This window comes from Cibotium barometz, chromosome 20, assembly GCF_041138505.1.
Source record: "Cibotium barometz isolate CiBa-2024 chromosome 20, ASM4113850v1, whole genome shotgun sequence".
Classification (NCBI taxonomy): Eukaryota; Viridiplantae; Streptophyta; class Polypodiopsida; order Cyatheales; family Cibotiaceae; genus Cibotium; species Cibotium barometz.
This window is the reverse complement of record NC_141065.1, coordinates 36,393,796-36,404,295: the sequence shown is the minus strand read 5'-3', so window position 1 is coordinate 36,404,295 and position 10,500 is coordinate 36,393,796.

The following is a 10,500-nucleotide window of genomic DNA, read 5'->3' as shown; positions in this document are numbered from 1 at the left end:
TTTGAGCATACTAACAAATTGAAAACTCAATTTTAAATTTTCACTTAATTTTCACCTCGTAGCACTTTTCTCTTTCACGTCTGATTTCTTGGTGGCTTTTTGTGAAGCAGCTTCGCTTCATCATCCGCATGTGCTGCAAAGTTATTCCAATAGTAGTACTTGATCTTCACCTGTGATGCGGTGTCTTAGGAAGTTGTAAAGGAATTGTACTACTTTTCTATCCCATAACAATATATGCAACCCACAAGAGCTTCTGTATGTGTGTAAACCTTTTGCTAAACAAAAAGCACGACCTGTTAGAATTACAGTCCATTCATCTCCTCTCTCTCTCTCTTTACGTACACACACATGCACACACACATGCAATTTACATATCTGATCTCCTAGGTTTTGCAAGGAGATCAAAAAGAAAGATTAAATATAGTTTCATTGACACCTACAAAAGGCCAAAAACGCTATGAGATCAACCAGAAATCGAAATGTAAATTGTATTTGTGAATCCGTGTGTGTGTGTGTGCATGCACACGCACGAGAGAGAGAGAGAGAGAGAGAGAGAGAGAGAGATACACAATAAATAATAAAGCTTAATACCAAAGGGATCACAATGAAAATAAGCGAATAGCAAACTGATCATAATGGAATAAAGCAAATTGATCATAATGGAATAAAGCAAATCCATATGTGTGCAATACAAACATTGTTCTTAGCCAGAGATTTAATACTTACATGATCATGTAAAATTTTATGCCTTCAACACTTAATAACATGTTAACGTGATCACAACGTTGACAAGCTATATTAACGGCAAACATTTTCGCCTATAGCACATTGTCTAACATCACAAGTTTAATTTCAAGCTCCTTGATTAGAGTTTATATGGTCCAATAGTAAGAATAAAAGCATGAAGGGTGAGCCTAGTGCAAGTTTTCAAGTGGTAAGAAATCAATAGCACCAATACTAACATGAATTAATGTTAATAACGTGTTTAGTGAAGGTTATTAACTAACATTAAGAATATGTTAACGATCACGTGATACCATCAGTGAAATTCTTATTCTCAACAATGCAATTACAATGAAGGTAACCAAAACTCTACTTTTTCACAAAGGAAAAGAGATTGGTCTCCAAAGTTCAATTGAAATAAAAAGATTAGTTGGAAAAGTGCGATTGAAAGAAAGGTACCCAAAGACCTACCTTTGTAAAAAGAAAAACACTACCTTTGCAAAAAGAAATGAGTAAAGACAAATCTTTTAAGTGTGTAATCAATAAAATATTGGGATAATTCTTTTGAGTGTGTAATCAATGAAATATTGGCTAATAGCATGCATACGAATTCAAAAGGATTTTGTTTTGAAAATTCTACTATCTAACAAAACCAGATGATAAGAATTATAGGAGTGCCTCGTAGATAATTTACAACATCATTTATTATGCTAATAATTACTTCAATTTAATGATTTCTATTGCGTCTACTCTTCAGAAAAAAACATCTCTCTCAATCTAGAAAGAGGAAGAAAAAAATGGAACCATAAAATTTTTTTATTTGTTTTGACAAAAATTCCCATGGAATCAAAATTTAGAGAAAGATATTAAAAATGTCATTTATTGCACTTTCATGTGATTACAATACCAATATTTTTTTTGCAACAAAGGAATATATTCAAGCTTGTGGATGTTTTTCTCATTGTCACTATCATCATCTTCACTATCTATAGTGATGTTATCTTTTAGTATCTTTTTTTTGGGACCAATAATATATATAGATTATAAAAGGGAAATAGAAAACTTTACATATCATTCTTTTCAACCCCATAGTTAGCCATCCACAATAACAAAAGAGTCACCCACCATTAAGCAAGCTACGCACCAAATCCCATCTATCATACTCTAAAACAAAAGAAGACTCATCCCAAGACAATTGGTACCTAAGTAAAATACAAGCCTCAATCAAAGCTTCAGATCAGCAGCCCCTAGGAGACTATTTTTCCAAAACCTCACGCTTCACCTTCCCTTTCTGAAATCATAATTTATTTGTTGTTCTGGTCCCCACTGGTCTCAATAAATGCCACAAAGATGTAGCCTGCTTGTTTGACCTTCTTATACCATCTCTTTGTTCTAGATCCATACCTAGCTACCTTAATCTTCACCCTCTACTTTCTGAGACCCTGCACATCAATACACCAGAAAACTAGGCACAGCCCAGTATGTCTGTAGTTGATGGAGAAAGCTTAGATGGTAGCAAACTACAGAGACTGAATCAACTTAGCCCCACTCATTTTATTAACCAAGCATATAGGCCAGTACATACAAATACATTTATGCATCAGTCCACTAACATCAATTCCTATATCACAAGCTTTGTGAAACACAATGAAGTTTATGGAATTCCTTATTTCCCATAAACAACAGTACCTGATAATATTAAAGATCACATCAACATGTCCATCATTAGATGTGCATCTGCCAAACAGCCAGTCCCCCCACTGACCATGCATCCCTAAACAGGTCTAGACCCATTTCCCAATCTTAACCCTAATAGTAAGGAAATCCTAGAATGTATGTTTCCCATCTTCCAAGAAGGCAGTCCTGCATCTAGGGCACCATCCACTTCTGAAGTTTCTTTGAACCAATTTAGAGCCAATGGGCAAAGCTCCCATACAGACTCTCCACAAAAAAACCTGAGATTTAGTACGTATTTCCATTTCCCATGTCCCCTTCGACTTCCTTCTCCAACAGTTAGAGCTATAATTTACTTTCCATATTCTGTTACAGTACATGACATTGTCTTCACTTACTCTCAAAGCATTATACAAGACCATGGTTGTGTCTCTCTCTAGCTTAGAACCATTACAAGAAGACCAATCCTTGATCTAGCAAGTTTCATCCACAGCAATGGATGTCTAGCCTTTCTGTAGCTCCTCCAACACATGCCTATTCTTCTCTATTAGATAAAGCAAAGTCCATCTCCAATTTCCTAGGCTCTTTCCATCCCACTAATGCTTCATCCCAGCAATCCTTAAATCTCTTCAACCCCTTATTGTTCACTCTTTTGGCTATTATGGGGTCTTGTAAGGCTAAAGGGGGATTGAACTTATGAGTCCACCTGCATATCCCTAAACACAGTAAAGATTTCCATGAGACTCTGCCACATCCATCCCAGACCATGAGTTCCAACACCTCTTTCGAATTAGTGCAAAGCATCCTGCACACTGGTGACCCAGTTTTTTTGAGGGGGCATGAGATAACACTTTATCTTTCCATCTTAGACCTTGCCACACTCCATCTAGAGAGGTAGCTGAGCATTCCACCAGTTCCCTTAACGTATTGGACTAGATTTTCTTCTTCTGATGAAGACATTTAGGTAGAAGCACAACCAACCTAGCAATAATGTAAGAAGGAAGGTGAAGAATGCCAAGCCCACCTTTAGATTTAGGCATGAAAATTTTGTCCCAGGCTAGCCACGCTAGAGTCTTCTTATTGGACCCAACATTCCTACACACAAAATCTCTAACATGTCTGATTATCTTCTGCCAATGCCCTTTACCAAAATCTAGCATATGGCAAAGAAACATAATATAGGCATTCCAATATTGTGTTACATATAGCCACCCTATCATGAAATGGGACCTTGACACCCTCCCACTTCTTTGGCTTCACAAAAAAACTATCTAATGCCCAATCAGTCAGTTGTTTATTAGTCACATCCACCCCAAATGGAACCCCTAGGTATCTTACAATTTGACCTCTCCTCACCACCTCACACCCCCATCTCTTGAGATCAAAGTCATTGTCCTCGGACAAACTAATTAGTTCAGACTTGTGAATATTGCATTTGGAGCCTAAAGCATCAGCAAAATATTGTATAATATCATTATCAGCTTACAAGAAGAGCAGAGAGTCATCAGCTTACAAGAAGAGCAGAGAGTCATCAGTAAAGCATTGTGTAACCAATTGCTCCCCATTACTCAGCTTCAATCCCTTCACCCTCCATGCTCTATGCTAACCTTAAAAGCATAAAACCCCCAAAAAATTACAAAAACCTAAAAGCTCTATGCATGCATTTAGAGTTTTATACATGCATTGAGAGCTCCATGCATGCATTGGGAGCTCTATTCATGTATAGAGAGCTCTCAACATGAATAGAGACCCAAAAAATTCAAAAAACCCTAAAAATCCTAAAAGAATAATAGAAAGGAGGGAGCTCTTACCTCAAGAAGCTAGATTTTTGGGTTGTTGACGTGAATAAGCCTACAAAATAGCAACAAAATAAAACAAAAAATTAGAAAGTATACTTTATTTTAACATATGAGAAAGCAAGAGAAGAAGTGAAAGAGGAGAAAAAAAAAGATGAGTTTCTTTAACCTAACCCTAATGCATAAATGATTGAAATCTTGTGGTTTATGGAACCCTATCCCTAGCTTCTACATAAAAACCTAATACATATCTTTGATGGAGAGCTCTCCATCAAAGCTCTCTATTAGCACTACGTAAAAGCTAGGGTTAGGGCAGGGAAAAAGAGAGGATAAAGAGAAAGGAAAGAGAGGGGAAGGAAAAGAAAACCTCACATATAGAGCATGGTTGAAGCTTTCCATGAAAGCTTGGAAAACAAGAAAGGAATGAAGATATCCATGAAATCTTGAGAGAAAAGAAGAAAGGAATGAAGAATGGGAAAGGGAGAGAAGCACATGCCTTGGAGAGGGAGAAAGCTTTGATGGAGGGAGAGGTGGAAGAACTTGGTGGCAGCAAGAGTCATCCTAGGCGTGTGCAACAAAGGGGGCATGTAGAAAGCGGGCGACAATGATTTAAGTGGGAGTACAAGTTTGCAGGTCATTGAGAAGTAAAATTTTGTTACTAATTTTGCTATTGAGTAACGATATTCTACTGCTCAACAGCTGATTTTAGTGTTGATTTGTTGTTGTAAATGTTGTGTAGTAGCAAAACCTTGGGCCACTTTCCATGTGGCAGTTCTAGATAGCACATGTCTTTTTATACTAATACATATTCACTTTTGGTCTGATTTCGAATGTCTAATAGTGGTCAAGGGCTAAGATTTGGTTCCAAAGCATGATTGAGAGAAAAGATACAATGTATGCGTGATCGATGCAAGGGCTAATATATACGACAACATCATATCACAATTGAGCATGTCTATATATACGGGCTTCATGAGGCAATTGCACGACCAAGTGTGAATGATTTCATGGAGAAGAACGATAGGAGAGTGTTACACAATATGCCATACCATTCAATGACATTGAATAGATTGTGAAAGGTGTAAAGGCTTCATAAAGAAAGCATAGTTGAGAATCATCTTTGCCAACCAATGAATGAGGTGCCTCCACCACTGCCACATATTGATTGTTAGTTGCATCCTCCACCATTCATTGTCCACCATGCATTTCTTCTTCAACATCTTGATCTTGAAATATACATTTAGATCGAGGAGCGACTGGTATTACATACCACCAATTAGGATCTCTTTGGTCCAGATGAAACCCAATCTAAAAGAAAGAACCACAAAATATTTACAAGAAAATATATATAGTTCCTTCCTTCTATCTATAGATTCATCAAAATTGAAAATCAAGTGTAAACCTGTTCACAATGTTGTGGTAGAACATATGTGTCTCTTGAATCTTGGCATAATTTAGTTGATTCAATTGCAAAAAATCCACTTGGATGATTCTTGACGGTTGCTTGAGTACCTCTATATACCACTTTGAACCACTTAACATCAAAGATGAACAATTTGAAAGCTCTAAATCCAATCTCCAAGATGTCTTGAATTGTTCCATAATATTCAAGTTTCTCTACTATAATATTATTATCTCTTCTACTAGCTCGACTTTCTTGGTCAAAACTTGCCATTACACCACAATCATATGTGATTCTCTTGGAGTCCACACGTTGAGTGCCTCACAAATCTCTTCAAGGTTTTCATGAAGCGTTGAAGAAATAATATCCACCGACTATGAACAACTCCACATATAGCCACCTCATCCACCAAATGTACTAGAAGGTGTAATTGAGTTGTCAGTATGCTTCTTGGAAAGCTTTCTTCAATCATACAGACCACCTCAATTGACTCAACTCAAGCCTTCTTAATGGAATCTAGATGAATCTCCTTTGACACTATCCACCTATTCAACAAAGGAATAAATGATAAATTAAAGAATAATAGATAATTTCAAAGCTATATGTTATACCAAATGCACAAATCTATAGTTTTGATTGGAACTTGCCTTGCCAATCTACATAATTTATAGATGGCATTCTGAGCTTTCTCTTTTGTGCACTCACCAATTGATATTGGAAGTATGAACTAGTGCAATCAATTTTTTAAAACAATAAAAGATCAATATAGAGTCCACACAACATAAACCGAGGAGTGCTCAAAAATAGATATAGTTATGTACATACCTACATCATCGTGGGCCAATTATGTTATTTGAGACCATACAATTGATGCTCGCCCTTCTTTTTTGGTATTGTAAATGCATCCTTTAATAAGTGCATTACACAGGTTGGCATATGAAAAGATGAAATTTGATTCTTGACATTCTTTTCCTCTTATCATTAACTACCCTTAGCCATGCATTTTCCATGCGTCTGATATCCTTTAGGTCATCCCTTATTGAATGGGTGTCTTTTTTTCCAATTAGATGCTCACAAATCATTGATGCCACATTCTTAAAATCCAAGAGATGATTTATTCTTAACTCGATCCAAAATGGTAGACGATAGAAGATTGAGTACCTTTTCATGCCCGGCGGCGGGTGCTGTGATGGGAGTCACCTCCATCTCTCGTCCCACTCTCCATTCTCTCCACCTTCCCTCCAATGGCATTGTAGGAGGTGAATGCCACGTGGCCTCCCACTCTGTACCTCTCATCACAATCGGAGAAACCTCTGATGAAGCATAATTTGGATGGCTTGGAGGAAGAAATCGATGATGTTCCTCATACACCACTTTTGTTAGTGCATGTCCTTGTTTGGAAACAAGTGATGGACCACAAATCGGACATGCATTATATCATACAGTTCTGAGACTTACAAAATTGGCATTTAAGAATTGAAAGTTAATAGATATTACAATACATTAGAGTTATAAATGAATCATTTGTGTATGCTTAGATAAGAATCAATTTATAAGTACGACGTACCTGAGCACATAGTTCACATCAAGATACCCTTGACCATTGCATTGCAGCGTGAAATTGGATGAGAAACATCATGCACCCTTATGCCTCTCCATAATTTCTCAAAGTATACATAGAAGATAAAGCTTAATGCATAAATTAAGCTCTATGCATAGAGCTTAATGTATAGATTAAGATCTACACATAGAGATTAATATATGCATTAAGCTCTATGCATAGATTAAGATCTATACATAGAGCTTAAACCATAGATTAAGCTTTATGCATAGAGATTAATACATAGATTAAGCTCTATGCATAGATCTTAATGCATACATTAAGCTTTATGCATAGAGATTAATCTATGCATTAAGCTCTATGCATTGAGCTTAATATATGCATTGAGATTAATTTATGCATTAAGCTTCGTGCATAAATCCTATGCATTAATTCTTCTACATAGAACGACTCCAGTATCATTCCACCTCTTAATGTAATCTCCAGTGTCCTTATTCTTTGCATTTATTTGCTTTACACTCTTGGTGCCAGGGTTTCAATTTTTCTATTCTTTTAGCCTTATAGAATAATGCATAGAGATATGGGTTATTGTAGGCCTTTTAGAATGTTGCTTAAGTCAAATTAGGAGTGGTTATCCCCACACGTAGGTGGTTATAATGGAGGTGGAGGTGGAGCCCTTGATCTTTTCACTAAACTTCTCCTGTAAAAGAGAAGTTGCTTTTGGCTTTAATAGTGGGGAGCGTGTGGAGAGTCCTCTCACAAGCTATCATCCGAAAAGGAGCACTATCCACCCTACTTATTTAAGCAGTATTCTAGAAGGCCTCAATAAAGTTCTAATATCACATGAGTAGTATAGGAGTTGTAAGTTTAAGCAGGCATAAGGTATAAGATTTCTAATGTGTTCTTGTGTTATTTAAGTTTGAGCATGCCTCCTTTTTATAATGTAGACATGTGGGGAGACAATCCAGAGTCGAGAAGCCCAATCAGTGTCCATTGTTAGATGATCCAGACATGTAGCATCTCTCACACTTGGCCGCTAGTCTGTCCCATCGGTATGGGAGAGAGAGTATGTGGAACATTTTTGCTCCACCCTCGCTTCCTTCCGTAGTTAACCCTACACCAATGAGGGGTACTCCGATGGGTGGTTCTACTCCTAGATTACACACTCCTATGCCTATGTCCACTCCGATTGGAGGATCTATTCCACATCTAGGTGTTGGGACTTCACGTGGAGGTTGCAACCAAGCCACTCCACTCTCTTATGTGGCACCTAGTCCACGACCTCATCATATAGGAGGTCTGCCTGTTCTCGTGGTTCTAGTGGAAGTCAACGTTCTAGTGGGGGTAGATGCAGGGGTTGTTTTGGGGGTAGTAATAGATCTACTTCTAATTCCCCCATCAGCAGAGGCATTAGGAAATTTTTGAGCTCATTTTGGGTCCCTGTAAGGAAGTTTGACCGGCACTGGATAAAATTTTTGCAAACGAAATCCAAATTTATCGGACCTCACATATTTAGATTCTACTCTTCAAAAGCTATCCATTGATATATAACACGATAGGGTTCGGAGAAGGGACAAGATAGATACCTAGAAGATTCCTTTTTGCCTAGGAAAGATTCACGTAACGTGAATCTTTCCTAGGCAAAAAGGAATCTTCTAGGTATCTATCTTGTCCCTTCTCCGAACCCTATCGTGTTATATATCAATGGATAGCTTTTGAAGAGTAGAATCTAAATATGTGAGGTCTGACAAATTTGGAGTTCGTTTGCAAAAATTTTATCCAGTGCCCCCTTTTTGGAGGGAATATTCCGGTCAAACTTCCTTACAGGGCCCCAAAATGAGCTCAAAAATTTCCTAATGATATGCTAGCACAGCAGGTGGTGGATCCAAATGAATACAACCCAGCGATGCTTCCTTAAAAAGTGAGGAGGAAAGACGGGTGGATCTTTGAGGATAGCAAGGGGAAGTATGTTATAGCACACATGCATCACCTTGTAAACCTTGAGTTTAGAAATATTTGGGGAATTGACTTGAGAACTCAAGACAATGTAATGAAGCAATACATTCTACAAGTATTGAAGATAGAGTTTCCTATGTTGTCCCACCCCGACTTACAATTTAATGACCTTAAGATGCTTGCGAGATCATATAAGTCACAAGAAATCATTGATTGCCAAGGCCATCAAGCATGGTGGCCTCAAGTCACTAGGAGAAAGAGAAAAGGATTGGAAGAAGGCCAAGAAGACGTACCAAGAAAATCCCAATCTATTGAAGCAACAAAGAGAAGCAGCCCGAGTACGCATGCATTAAAGAGGGGCTTCTCATCCTCGATTGGGTGGTGGAAGGCCATCTTTCCTCACTCAATTTGTAAGTATTTGAACTCTTAACATTTTGTATTCAAAACTATGGTTTCCAAAGAATTAAATCTTATATAAATTGTTCTTTTTTAAATGTATGTTTAATGTAGGAAAATGTGGTGGGCCGTTCTCCTTCTTGTGTGAGGAGTACAATTTTTCTTATCGCAATGGGATATCTACCATATTTGAATGGTTACAAACAGTAGGGTGTTGCATTGAACTATGAAGCTATGCCTACTGTTATAAGTTTATATTCTTTTGGTTTTATCAGCTTTTAGAAATTTTACTAGTTTGTGTTTTAACATAACTTGATATTGTGTGATATAGGAAGATGATGAAGAGGCAATAGGCGAGTAGGACAAGGAGGATGATGATGATGAGGAGGAGGAGGATGAGTAAAGATGGGCCTATTCTATTTAATGTTTTGTAACTTCATACTCAAGGTAACTCGCATTTTATGCATTTTGGATGTAACTCGCTTTTAATGGCATTTGGGATTTAATACAATTAAGATTTCATGAGTTACTATGTTTCGTTATGTATTTTAATATGTCGATATGTCTATTTGTACAAATTAGAACTATTTTCAATATATTTAATTGAATTGTTTTGGGGGTAGATTGAGGCTAATGCAAATTGGGGCATTAGCCCCAATTTTTCCAAAAAAAATTATTTTTTACAGCACTACTGAGCAACGAAAATAGCGACGTTCACGTTTTTTATCAGCGTCGCTGAGTGGCGGAAATAGTGATGCTGATGTTTTTCAGCGTCGTTGAACAGCAAAAATAGCGATGCTAATGTTTTTAATAGTGTCGCTGCTGGCAGGGTTCAACTGAGCTCCATCATCATCCGGATTCTTAAAGACAACATCAAGCTTCTCTACATGCAAGAGCCTGCCATCTCTATACACACAAAAATCATCCACCATGAATATTCTCACAAAAGTTCCTAGGTATGGGGCTAGGATCTTGTCCACATAACTCTAAAA